Source organism: Mytilus californianus, unplaced genomic scaffold, assembly GCF_021869535.1.
Source record: "Mytilus californianus isolate M0D057914Y unplaced genomic scaffold, xbMytCali1.0.p SCAF_8, whole genome shotgun sequence".
Classification (NCBI taxonomy): domain Eukaryota; kingdom Metazoa; phylum Mollusca; class Bivalvia; order Mytilida; family Mytilidae; genus Mytilus; species Mytilus californianus.
This window is the reverse complement of record NW_026262734.1, coordinates 40,758,206-40,773,612: the sequence shown is the minus strand read 5'-3', so window position 1 is coordinate 40,773,612 and position 15,407 is coordinate 40,758,206.

Here is a 15,407-nt window from a genome sequence, read left to right as displayed (position 1 = left end):
TGTGTCATCCAGATCAACATGATCAAAGCAATTAATTTGCTCTCTGTCCTTAATGTAGTATGAACTGGTGCTTGTTCACTATATGGGTTATCTGGGGAATAATTTGACAAACACAATGATATATGGATGTCATTTCCTTCATTACCATCGGTTTCGGATTTTATGCCTACTTCTTCCGGGCAGGTTTACATTTTCATGAATAACTATTTAGTAAATTTAGAGCAGATTCACTCAGACCATTGTGTTTCAACTTAATAATTAATAAGTCATGAGGTAAGCAGTCAAACACTTTACTCATGTCCATTAGAATTGCTGCTATATATTTGTAATTGTCTATGGCTTTCTTCCAGTCTTTCGATTATGCATAGTAAAGTGGACTGACAGCCAAAACCTGATCTAAATGCTGCAAGAAATGATCCGAAAGTTGAGTCTCAATGGCTGTCTCAAAATTTTTTGATATTAAATAAAGCACACTCGCGGGTCTGTAATTACCCTTTTCAAGAACACTGTTTTTTTATGAATCGGTGCAACCTGTGCAATTTTAAGTGAGTCTGGAAAAACTGAGGGAGACAATGGCAAATTTACGAGATCCACTATTGGTTTTGTATCTACAGGTTTAGCATAGTGTAACAATTTTGGTGAGATTCTATCAATACCCGTTGCTTTTTTAACATTTGTTTTGTTTATTCGTTTCAAAACACAATGTTCATTTACTGGTTGAAAATTAAGATTTGCTGATGATGACAAATCTTGATAATTTTTCATAATTGCATCAATGCTTGGATGTTTTCATCGATAACAATGTCATTATCTCCTATGTTCTTGTCTACATTAACAAAGAAGTTGTTAAAGGTCTCGCATATTTTTCCTGATTTGTCTCTATAGCCATGTATTCTTGTAAAAATGATGTCTTTGTTATTGGCGCACCCTTTATTTGTAAGAAATGGTTTAACTGTAGGCCACAAATCTTTTGCCTTAAGGCCGCCTGTACATCTTTTAATAAAATAGGAGTTTACAAATTGTTTTTTTTTATTTGATTACAAAATTCCTTTGAGCTCTATAAGCTTCCCAGTTTTTTTGTTGTTGACTTTTTGTACCCTGTTATATATAATATTCTCTTTTTAAAGACTGCTGATATCAGTTCTTTATTCATGTATGGTATTTGTCTTTGGAAAAGTTTTTTTTTTTGAAAGATACGTGTTTGTTTGCTACCTGAACACAGATTTTACTAAAAATTATCAATATCCCAGTTTATACCTTGCAGACCATACTAAAAATTATGCTCGTCAAAGTTGAAACTTCTACAATTTTTGTACTTCGGTTTACTCATTGGTCATGTTGGTTGGTTACATTTAACTATCACAGCAACCATATTGTGGACATCGCTTTAGCCACTTTCAAAATTACATATTTTACCACATTTGTCTTCTCTATTAGTTAAGATAACATCTAAAAGAGTTGCTTTTGCATTTCTAGTAAAACAAAAAGTGTCACATTTATCATTTAAAACTGAACTTTTATGTTCATCTATATAAATACTCACATACTAAAATTCAAATCAACCGTTATCATTAAATTGTCAATTTTTTTACAAATTATAGCAGTAGTTGTTTTAAAATCATTGCTAAATTTGAGATCATTCATGTCCGGGGGTTAATAAGCTCCTAAAATAGCCATTTTTGACCATCAAATGTTACTTCTATTGCGATGGATTCAATGAGATCAAATTCATTGGGCTTACAACGGTCACCAGATAGGTCAGTTCTTACAAACGCGAGGACTCCCCCACCATTCTTGTCTTGGTCAGATCTATGTAAAGTAAAGTTGTCAACACTAAACATGGCATCAGGGAAACTGTTCTTAAGTTTAGTTTCTGATATGAACAGAATGTCAACAATGTTTCTTGTTAGTAGCTCTACAGTATGTTCATATTTGTTTCTGTATATAGCTATTGATGTTTAAGATTGTAGGAGACCTTTCCTCAACTTTACTTGGTCTTTAAATATGTCACCTGCTTCAATTTCATCGTTGATGCCGCTCGTGTTGTTTACAGCGGAAGCTGGGGACACGTCATTAGTAATGGATGCGGATGCGGAGAGATCGTCATCAGAATCCGTATCTGTCAAGCTTGTTGAACTTGTGTTCACCCCAAAGAAAGAATAGTGAAGTTAGGTAATCGTTGTTGGCATAAGTTACAATAAAAATGATCATCGCAGTTTGCGAGTACATGGTAATCCTGAAGCGATCGGCTGGTGCACTTCAAGTGTGTCCAAATATCACAAAAATCACATTGTAGTGCGTTTTGGTTATTTCTAACAGGTTTTTGCACAGTTTGAGCAAGGATTTTTTACTGGACCTGGATTGAATTGGACATCTCCGCTCAATAAAATGGACAGCACTGCATAGTAGGTATTTCTTTTGTTGATTTTTCATTTTGTTGTTATTTTGGATATTCGAGTTCACCGATGTTGGAAAAAAGTTTTTCTAAGGCTGAGTTATTATTGCCGTCATTTTCTTATTTCTGAACACGAATAAAACCCTATTCCGGTTTAACTATATCCTATTCCCGGACACAATTTTCTCAGAAATAAAGTTCTGATAATTTAAGGGAAGAATCTTATAAATTCAGACGCAGATCTTGGTATTGTCCGTCTGACTTGTCGAGGTAAACGTAACGAAGGTAAGTATGTCTACGCCATTTGTTAATTTATATAATTTGCGTTTTATTTACAATGCTTTAATATAGTATTCAAAGGTTTCAATTTCAAGAAAGCTTTAACAACATTATTACAATTCTTTGGAATAAAATATTATACATGCTATATTTGCGACAAAACCTTAGGTAGCAGCTCTGTAGAATCAGAACTTCAGCGACGCTACATCTGTCGTAATATTAACTTAAGCTATCGCACCCTTAAGAACAATATGTTTTCATTTTTTCCTTGAGCGCAAGATGTCTTGGATCATGTTAATACACAGATTCTAATCAACAGCCTTGTGCAAAAAATAAGATACATTTTTTCGAATTAAAAGGAAACGTACGAGTTCAAATTTAGCGCATTTTTGTTAAGAACGTCGCGAATTTTGCATTTGATTTATAAAACCGAATATACATTTGTAGTTTACACTCCTTGCACTTCACCAGACGAAACGGACCGTCTAAAGACGAGGCCTTGCGATTTGTTTCTTGAACAGCAGACACGGTAGTGAAATGGAAATTCGCAGTCAAAGCAGCACACACCTATTTATATTGAAGTTATTAATGTAAACTAACACTGTTGCCTAGTAATGATTTATAACTAAAGGTTTGGGATTCAGGTTGCTAGGGTGGTTGCTAATGTAACCTAAAAGTGAAATTTTTGTTATTTTGTAAAATAATTTTGACCTTATAATTAAAATATCTCATAAACCATGACAGATAAAGGATGAAAATTAATTGAAAAAATGTTTTGCATTCAATGACCTTAAGTTTGATCCAAAGGTAAATGGTTATTTTAAAATGATCTTGACCTTAGCCCTTGCGTCTTTTTTTTTTTTTAGATTTTGTCAGAAATGGTTACAAATATGTAACAGGGTTCTTAGACGGAATAAAAGGATTCGTCAAATTTAAAGATGTTTATTTATACGACATAAATAAATAACCCTGAAAGTACACAAATAACAAAAACATAAATACGTAGAAAATACGATGTACAAAGGGATATAACTCTAATTCATAAAACGGAAAGTACATGTATAAAATACGATATAATAATAATATATACTTTGGTTTAGCTTAGTACGTGTGCACTTAGTATTTATTGACATAGTGTATTGCTATACAGGGTAGTCACATATACATTTGTACTTGCCCGACACTTACACTACTTTGTGCATTGCAGTGCATGCAAATTAATACATTCTTTTACACATTTAAAAGCTTACAAACACTTGATAGTTTATAAGCGAACCAGATATAGATAGCGATATATAGATATACTTCAGTGAACTCATAGATTGAGACCAGAAAACATATTTGGTATTTGATCAGAGGATATGATTTGATGTAGTAAGTAACCCAAGCCCTGACATATGAAAATTTACATTACACAGTAGGTTTCGGTTACACAGAAAAACTTAGTACAGTTGTGTTGTTGTCCAACTTTAGCTGTATTTGTTGTCCAACTTTAGCTGTATTTGTTGTCACTATTGTTTATACTTATACTTATACTTTGACTTGACTTTATATTCTATCTACTTTACTTTGATATATTGATGAACTTATCTTTACTTCAGTTTTGTTCATATATTTTTATATATATAGTACCTGTGTCCTACTTGTATATATTCATACTTGTGTTTAAATATTTACATACTTGATATACTTATTCATTTTTTTCTCAGGGGAAATAATCAGCACTATTATTGAGTTGTCTTTCTTTGCATATTGTGTTTATCATACTTAGGTTATTATTTTTTTTTTGTAATTTCAGAAATTAATTGTACTTTATAATAACAGATTATTATCAGATAGCTGACTTTATTTAATTTTTTTTTATTGTATTTTGATACTTGTATTTATTTATTATACATAACTTCTTTTACGGTTAGTTTTCGTTTAGTCTAAAATGTGGTAGAGTGTTTTACATTAATATTTATTTTCTTTCAGAATAATTAATATTAATGTAAAACACTCTACCACAAATATACACATACCTTAAATAGAAAAAATATTCAGAAAGTATATCGCTTTAGTTTGGTAACAAGGTTAAATATCAGAGGTCAAGGTCATGTCAAAATATTATAGCAACGACCCTTACTTGATATAAAGTACCTAGGTACCATACATATTTAGATTCAGACTAATATAAACTGTTATTATATAGATTCTTATTGAAAGGTGAGAGGTCAATAGCATTACCAAAGACTTAAGTAGCCATTCATATATATATACTTGCAAAATGCCTAGCAATCATCAATGCTTTGATCCCTTCTGACAAAATTGCAAAATTTTGAAACTAAACTGTTATTCTTTCTTTCAATTAAAATGTCAAACTTTTTTAAAGAACAGAAATACTTTACTGACATGATTTTACTCATGTGTATTTCAGTTAATCATCAGCCGCGTTGTCTCCTGTTCTGACTTAAAGCATCATAGATATTTTGGTGTGTATTTAGTGTTCATGAAACTTTAAATCATTCGAAATAAGAACTAAGGCTATTTTTCCAGTCAAAAATATATATATACATATGTTTTGCATGCACACGTTTAAAAATTGAGGTTTTTATCCAACGCAATCATAGGTTGGAACGTTGTTTTCAATTTAGACTTGTTTATATTATTTCGTTTGGGCTTGTATTGTATTTGCCTTCGGGTTTATATGATCCGTTCATCCTATTTCGACTCTTTAAAATTCAAGAGTCTATCACAAATTGAGGTAATGTATATGGCCTTCCAAATACCGTTTCGATTCCTAACAGCACTGACGAGACATTAATTGTCGAAATCCGGATATGGTGTACTAATTTTTGCACCTTTTGTTTGCGGTATACCATCTTTTCCGCAAGTTTATTGTTTTCTGTTTGATATTAATATTTAAGATCCATTTTGTTACAACTGGTGATCCGTTTATTTGGCAATCGCCAATGGCAGTCAGCAGGGTTTAAGAACATCCGTTGTTCGACCTGCTAGTCAAATGCGTTTTGTTCAAATATACCTTGTCACTTTTTTGGTCTTTTGGAAAATGTTGTTTGTGCTGTATTTAGACCCCTTTACCAAGAAATTTGTTTTGCATGCACACGTATAAAAATTGCGGTTTTTATCCAACGCAATCATAGGTTGGAACGTTGTTTTCAATTTAGACTTGTTTATATTTTTTCGTTTGGGCTTGTATTATATTTGCCTTCGGGTTTATATGATCCGTTCATCCTATTTCGACTCTTCAAAATTCAAGAGTCTATCCTAAATTGAGGTAACTTATATGGCTTTCCAAATACCGTTTCGATTGCTAACAGCACTGAAGAGACATTAATTGTCGAAATCCGGATATGGTGTACTAATTTTTGCACCTTTTGTTTACGATATACCATCTTTTCCGCAAGTTTATTGTTTTCTGTTTGATATCAATATTTAAGATCCATTTTGTTACAACTGGTGATCCGTTTATTTGGCAATCGCCAATGGCAGTCAGCAGGGTTTAAGAACATCCGTTGTTCGACCTGCAAGTCAATTGCGTTTTGTTAAAATATACTTTGTCACATTTTTGGTCTTTTGGAAAATGTTGTTTGTGCTGTATTTAGACCCCTTTACCAAGAAATTTGTTTTGTATGCACACGTATAAAAATTGCAGTTTTTACCCAACGCAATCATAGGTTTGAACGTTGTTTTCAATTTAGACTTGTACATATGTATATATGTAGGTGCTCTTCTGATAACAGAAGTAACGAAAGTTCCTCTATTAAAAATAATACGAAAAACAATCATAAATATCAAAATGCATTAGAAATGTCCCTTTTTTGAAAACGTGTATAAAAAATGAAATTCTAAATATTAAAGTTAATCTTTAAAAATATAAAACACAGAGAGAATTCAAACTTTAATCATCAAAGTCAATCAGATATATAAGATGTACAGACATGTCAACATGATCAAAATCAGGTTTGTCTACTCCTTTAGCGAGATAATGCCTTTCAGTGATTTTCTATATTATATATATATAAACAAGTCTAAATAGAATTGAAATGTTATTCTAGTTTTATTGTATAAATTTTACCCAAAACATACCAGGTGATTCATACAGCATCATTGGGGCCTCGGATAGAACCTAATTTAACATATTTAGGTTATTTGTATTGATAACTTTTATAGATAGATGGAAAATTTAATAGCAAAAATTTCCAACAAGACTAATTAATTAAGTTGACAGATAATGTCTATTGACTTCCATATAGGGTTTATGTCCGTGAATTACGACTGCTACCAATTTTCAAGTCTAATTAGAGGTTATCTTGAAACTGCAATGAATCGAGAAAAACTTTATACAACAAAAATAATTAGCCAGACAAGATCTACAAGAAAGTCAAATCTGGCATGAGTCATTAGTTAACTTCCCCCTTCTATTGATTATTGTATTTTGTGTGTTTGCTAAATATTATGGTCGATAAAGAGAAACTGTACACAGCTAAAATAATCAGCAAAAACAAGATGTTAAAAAAATATAAAACACAGAGAGAATTCAAACTTTAATCATCAAAGTCAATCAAATATATAAGATGTACAGACATGTCAACATGATCAAAATCAGGTTTGTTTACTCCTTTAGCGAGATAATGCCTTTCAGTGATATTTTTCTCCGATTTAAGTGTTTTTAAGGAAAGCAATATTAGATAGAATAAAAAGTAAAAAGCAACAATGTTCAACAAAATAATATCTACAAAGAAGTCAATTGACTATCGGCACATATTACCAATCAAAGTCATTTTTTGCCTCCTTTTGTCTTTTTGACAATTATTAAAAAAAAACGTTTTGGTAAAAGAGTAACTATAAAAAGAATAGGCAGAATTAAGATCTTTAAATTAATTATCATACTAATCAGAATCGACTTATCATGGAAGTTATTCCTCTCATTTAAAATAACAATATTTCTTTAATTTAGAAAAACAGAAAGCTAAGAACAAATTATGGAATCGTATAAAATACTCGGACGGCAAATATAAAAATGTCATTGATTCAATACTATCAGAGAAAGTTAAATTTTACTCCGAGTTGTTTAGCAATGAGAGTTGGGACGAAAATAGCGCAGAAAAACTTATCGGATGTATTGACAGGATACTGACGAACGATGATAGACAACATATAAAATGACAAATTAACGTTGATGAATTAACAAAGACAATTAAAAATCTTAAGAAAGATAAGTCTCCTGGCAGGGATAGGATTATATCGGAATTTTATCAAATATACTGGGACCTCATCAAAACGGATTTCTATAAAGTAATTTAGGAAGTATTTCACAAAAATGAACTCAGTAAATCGCAATACCAGGGAATGTTAACTTTACTACATAAGGGAGGGGAACTTTAATGAATAAAAAAACCTGGAGGTCTTTAAGCTTGATGAATACGGAATATAAAATTATATCAAATATTTCAGATTCAATATTTTATTATAGTCTCACTACTTGCAATACATAAATATACAGTACATACAGAGTGTATTCATAATATAAAACAAACAATTAACAAATATAAAATACAAGTACCATTCTATTAAGAATTATGAGAGACTGTAAAATAAATTCTATATAAAACTATTTTAATACATACGACTGTTAAAATAACTTTATATATTTTAAGAATATAAAAAGGTATTTCTTCTACTTAAAATATTAAAGCAGGTTTTGGCAACCATATAATAACAATTTAAAATATTTTGAAATAAATACACAAATTTATCATCAGACAAATCATAAAAATCTACTTTATACTTCATAGCTTCACTATATTAAAAAAAACGCAAATCTGCATATAATAATGTTTATCAGTTTACTGATAATACAGGTTTAAGAAAAGTTTAAATTCCGTATTTGTTCTTGAGCCCCTCTCTTTCCGTATTTTGAACCTTGTCCGTGTCTGTGACCTTTTCACTGTGTGACGTCACTATCATACGTCACGTTTAGAATTTTCTAACTTTCGATAAGGAAGCTTGCTCAAACCCACCCACCTACTCCTGCATTCGCCTTTTTTGAATTATTTTTCTGCTGTTGTTTTTCAGGGTTATGGTAAGTGGTGATCCAGCAGACGTGGAAAACAGATTCAGCAAGAGAAAATGATTTGTTCGGAAAAAAAGAATTATAATATCATAAACTTTTGACTTCGAATAATGTATCAGTATTGCAGATGTGGTTATGTCCAGTTTCTAAGTTTAACAGTCATTGCGATTTCACGATTTCCGGGATGCTTTGGAGGGTGGAACTTTTAGACTAATCGTTTTATTTGAATACTAATATATACTGATTAGAAATAGACAGTGCTCGTTTTTATCGCATCCTATTGTCAGTAGACGTTTAAAGATTAACTTTAATATTTAGAATTTCATTTTTTATACACGTTTTCAAAAAAGGGACATTTCTAATGCATTTTGATATTTATGATTGTTTTTCGTATTATTTTTAATAGAGGAACTTTCGTTACTTCTGTTATCAGAAGAGCACCTACTTGCCAATATTACAAATGCCGGCGGTTTGTATCGTCCTGCCAGACCTCTTTTACTTTTTTTTCCTGCGGCCGATATTATTCTACATAGTATTTCTTGAATTATTTAAATCTTTGATCAGAATATAGATGTATGATTGCCTATGAGACAAATCAACTGTATAGACAACGTGGGTGTAGGCACCCAAAGGTGACCGTACAACCTTCAATAATGAGCAAGACCAATACCACATGCGGCCGATTTTATTCCACACAGTATTTCTTGAATTATTTAAATCTTTAATTAACGGGCATGATAATAGGACATGTTTTTCATCTTCAATTTTATTATTACACATAAAACACACTCTTTCGTCTACATTTTTATTTTCATACCGCCCTATTTCGATTCTCAACGGAGCTACTCCGCATCTAAATTTTGCAAATGCACTTCTATATCTATTTTTAGATAAATATAATTCACTTGCATAATTATCTTTAAACAATTTATAAGTCCGTAATTTTTTACCAGCATTTTGTGTCAATATTCTTTTTTGCCAGTTTTCTATATAATTATCAAATAAAACTTCTTCTATCTGTGTAATCTCTTGTTTATACAATACATTATTTAAATTAACATACAAATCTAAATTACATTCTTTAAACTTAGCCATAATCCTAGAGCACCAATTTCGTCTCTTATTAAACCGCGATGAAGTACGTCCATTATTCATTTTTCATTATTCAAAATTCAATAATGAATAAAGAAATAATTCATTATTCACTATTCAACATTTAGTGATGAATAATGGATAATGAAATAGTTTAAATTTCAGTATTCAAGTTGAAAATTGAATAATGAAATAGAAAATTTATTTTTTGACTGTGACGCTATATCCCGTATTTCTGAATTTGTCATTTTTGTGTTATTTAACAAAAATTCAAATTGATATCAGAAAAAAAAAAATCAAAACACTCTTTGAATTTTTTATCTTTATTTATTTATTTAGTTTCGGAGGATAAACTAGTGAGTTTCCCTATATAGCTAACTATTTTTAACAGAAATTCCTTGTTTTAATGTATGGACGACCTGAATACCGAAACATATATATAAACTAAAATACTATTAATACATTGTATTTTTTTAATTGTCACTGGACCTTTGCTATTCTTCAGCCCCTGATTATAGATATAAATTGTCGAGTGTGGCGCAATGCCCATTAGAGGGGTTACGTTGGACCTAAATACGAAAAACGCGTGAAAATTAAGAAATAGCCAATTTTGAATAATGGAATGGACTGATGCGACCCTTCAGCCTCTAATTACAGATGATATACCTTATACGTCATTCGAAAGCTTATCAATAGAGGAACAAAAGGTATATAGTCAATATGTTCCGCAACTCCTATTAGAGAAGTTACGGAGTACGTAAATGTCGAAATACGCGTGAACATTAAGAAATAGCTTATTTTGAATAATGGAATGGACTGCTGCGACCCTTCAGGACTAATTACAGAGAAACCTTATACCCCATTTTAAAGCTTATCGATAGAAAAACAAAATAGTTATAATCAATATGTGCCGCAATGACCATTAGAGGGGTTACGTAGGACCTAAATACCAAAATACGCTTTAAAATTAAGAAATAGCCAATTTTGAATAATGGAATGGATATTTTGAATAATGGAATGGACTGATGCGACCTTTCAGCCTCTAATTACAGATATACCTTATACGTCATTCGAAAGCTTATCAATAGAGGAACAAAAGGTATATAGTCAATTTGTTCCGCAACACCTATTAGAGGAGTAACGGAGGACCTAAATGTCGAAATACGCGTGAACATTAAGAAATAGCTTATTTTGAATAATGGAATGGACTGATGCGATCCTTCGGGACTAATTACAGAGAAACCTTATACGCCACTCGAAAGCTTATCGATATAAGAACAAAATTGTTATAATCAATATGCGCCGCAATGTCCATTAGATGGGTTACGGAGGATCTAAATCCCAAAATACGCGAGAAAAAATAAGAAATAGCCAATTTTGAATAATGGAATGGATATTTTGAATAATGAAATGGACTGATGCGACCCTTCAGCCTCTAATTACAGATATACCTTATACGTCATTCGAAAGCTTATCAATAGAGGAACAAAAGGTATATAGTTAATATGATTGATTGATTGTTGGTGTTTTAACGCCACTTTTAAGCGCCACTTTTGGGCTATTTCGTGGCGGCCAGTTTTTATTGGTGGAGGAAGCCGGAGTATAGTTAATATGTTCCGCACGCCTATTAGAGAAGTTGCGGAGTACGTAAATGTCGAAATACGCGTGAACATTAAGAAATAGCTTATTTTGAGTAATAGAATGGACTGCTGCGACCCTTCATGACTAATTACAGAGAAACCTTATTCCCCATTTGAAAGCTTATCGATAAAGGAACAAAATGGTTATAATCAATATGTGCCGCAATGCCCATTAGAGGGGATATGGAGGACCTAAATACCAAAATACGCGTGAAAATTAAGAAATAGCCAATTTTGAATAATGGAATGGATATTTTGAATAATGGAAGGGACTGATGCGACCCTTCAACTTCTAATTACTGATATACATTATACGTCATTCGAAAGCTTATCAATGGAGGAACAAAAGGTATATAGTCAATATGTTCCGCAACGCCTATTAGAGGAGTAACGGAGGACCTAAATGTCGAAATACGCGTAAACATTAAGAAATAGCTTATTTTGAATAATGGAATGGACTGATGCGATCCTTTAGGACTAATTACAGAGATTACTTATACCCCATTCAAAAGCTAATCGAAAGAGAAACAAAATGGTTATAATCAATGTTTGCTGCAATGCCCATAAGAGGGGTTACGTAGGACCTAAATGCCAAAATACGCGTGAAAATTAAGAAATAGCAAATTTTGAATTATGGAATGGACTGATGCGACCCTTCAGCCTCTAATTACAGATATACCTTATACGTCATTCGAAACTTATCAATAGAGGAACAAAAGGTATATAGTCAATATGTTCCGCAACGCCTATTAGAGGATTTGCGGAGTACGTAAATGTCGAAATACGCGTGAACATTAAGAAATAGCTTATTTTGAATAATAGAATGGACTGCTGCGACCCTTCAGGACTAATTACAGAGAAAACTTGTAGCCCATTTGAAAGCTTATCGATAGAGGATCAAAATGGTTATAATCAATATGTGCCGCAATGCCCATTAGAGGGGTTACGGAGGACCTAAATACTAATATACGCGTGAAAATTAAGAAATAGCCAATTTTGAATAATGGAATGGATATTTTGAATAATGGAATGGACTGATGCGCCCTTCAGCCTCTAATTACAGATATACCTTAAAAGTCATTCAAAAGCTTATCAATACAGGAACAAAAGGTATATAGTCAATATGTTCCGCAACGCCTATTAGAGGAGTAACGGAGGACCTAAATGTCGAAATACGCGTAAACATTAAGAAATAGCTTATTTTGAATAATGGAATGGACTGATGCGATCCTTTAGGACTAATTACAGAGATTCCTTATACCCCATTCAAAAGCTTATCGAAAGAGAAACAAAATGGTTATAATCAATGTGTGCTGCAATGCCCATAAGAGGGGTTACGTAGGACCTAAATGCCAAAATACGCGTGAAAATTAAGAAATAGCAAATTTTTAATTATGGAATGGACTGATGCGACCCTTCAGCCTCTAATTACAGATATACCTAATACATCGTTCGAAAGCTTATCAATAGATGAACAAAGGGTATATAGTCAATATGTTCTGCAACGCCGATTAGAGGAGTTACGGAGTACCTTAATGTCGAAATACGCGTGAACATTAAAAAATAGCTTATTTTGAATAATGGAATGGAATGCTGCGACCCTTCAGGACTAATTACAGAGAAAATATGTAGCCCATTTGACTGCTTATCGATAGAGGATCAAAATGGTTATAATCAATATGTGCCGCAATGCCCATTAGAGGGGTTACGGAGGACCTAAATACCAATATACGCGTGAAAATTAAGAAATAGCCAATTTTGAATAATAGAATGGATATTTTGAATAATGGAATGGACTGATGCGACCCTTCAGCCTCTAATTACAGATATACCTTAAAAGTCAAAAGCTTATCAATACAGGAACAAAAGGTATATAGTCAATATGTTCCGCAACGCCTATTAGAGGAGTAACGGAGGTCCTAAATGTCGAAATACGCGTAAACATTAAGAAATAGCTTATTTTGAATAATGGAATGGACTGCTGCGACCCTTCAGGACCAATTACAGAGAAACCTTGTACCCCATTCGAAAGCTTATCAATAGAGGAACAAAATTGTTATAATCAATATGTGTCGCAATGCCCATTAGAGGGGTTATTAGGGACCTTAATGCCAAAATACGCGTGAAAATTAAGAAATAGCCAATTTTGTATAATAGACTTGACATTTTGAATAAAGGAATGGACTGTTAAGACCCTTCATCCCCTAATTACAGAGAAACCTAATACACCATTTGAAAGCTTATCCATAGAGGAACAAAAGGTATATAATCAATATGTGCCGGAATGTCGATTAGAGGGGTTACGGAAGACTTAAAAGCCAAAATAGGTGTGAAAATTTTGAAATAGTCAATTTTGAATAATGGAATGGACTGCTGCGAGTCTTCAGCCCCTAATTACAGAGAAACCATATACACCATTCGAAAGCTTATCGATAGAGGAACAAAAGGTATATAATCAATATGTGCCGCTATATAATAGTAAATTGTTTGTGTTTGTCTTCCAAAAATGGTTGTAGGATTATTGTAACTTGATTTTTTGATTTGAATGAAATATTTACATATGGGATTCTCCGGAGATATCGAATTGGGAAGGGAAGTAATATATGAATAGGAGATGTTGTGTGTTTGCCAAAGAGACAACCACCCACCAAAAGTTCAAATGAAATGGATGATAGCAATTATAGGCAACCATACGACCTTCAACAATGAAAAAAATCCATACCGTATAGTCGGCTATAAAAGGCCCCGACATGAAAAATGTTAAACAAATCAATTGAGAAAAATAACAACCTAATTTATAACAAAACAATTTACGATAAAACAAATTTGACAGACATGAACAAAAGATAAACAATGAATTAAACCATCCCCCCGGGACAGTGGTGTAATAATACAACATAAGAACAAACTATAATAATTCAGTTAAAATGGGCTTTACTCATCTGATCGATACACACCAGAAAACATCTAACGAAAACACAGACCGGACGTGGCAGCGTATCTATACGTCCCATAACAAAAAAAAGACACTAAGTAAATATCTGAGAGTACTCGCAGTTACTGACAGCTTGTTCAAAGCCAATAACAACTAATAATAAAAAAATGTATCTAAAATATGAATCAGTACACATCCATTATCCAATGGATTTAGTGTAAAGACGTTATTAACAGTCAGAGAAAAACATGACCTTGTGCAATGCCAAAATATAGGTATCGACAGATAGTTGTCGGCCGGTACGAACACAAAACGCTTTGAGAGTACTTAAATTTTGTTTTTAGTCCTAGAAATGGGTGTATAACTTACTTTTTTTTATTTCTAAATAATTTTCGAAATGTGATATGCGGATATCAACAATATTCAGACATTTTGATATTGAAATAGGAATCAAGTGATTTTATGTCAGATTTCTCTTTTTTACACAAATTTTTACAATAGGATGGAAGAACATCTCTAATGACCTGATGACACACTTTCCAATTTATTTTCGACGATGGACGATATATATTGGTCATTTTTTCAGAAAGTTTATAACCTCTCAGTCTTGAACGATGTTAAGGTTCCCTTTAATTACATGGCCATAGTGATGATATCTAAACTTCGATGTTTTAAAGCCTCATGTTTAAGGAGCATTATTTTCTATTCTGACGTCTTATGTAACTGCCATATAATTAAGATATGATTTATTTACTTTGAAATGAAAAAAAAAAACATAAACCCTAGTATATTTGATCTATTGGTAGTTGCTTTTTAATGACTATTCGCTAGACTATCCATGGGGACATACCAGGGGCGGATCCAGCCATTTTTAAAAGGGGTTCCAACCCAGGATAAAAAAGGGGGGGGGGGGGGGTGGGGTGGGGTCCCAACCAAATGTCCCATTTAAAAGCATTGATGGTCCAAAAAAGGGGGTTTTCCAACCCCCAC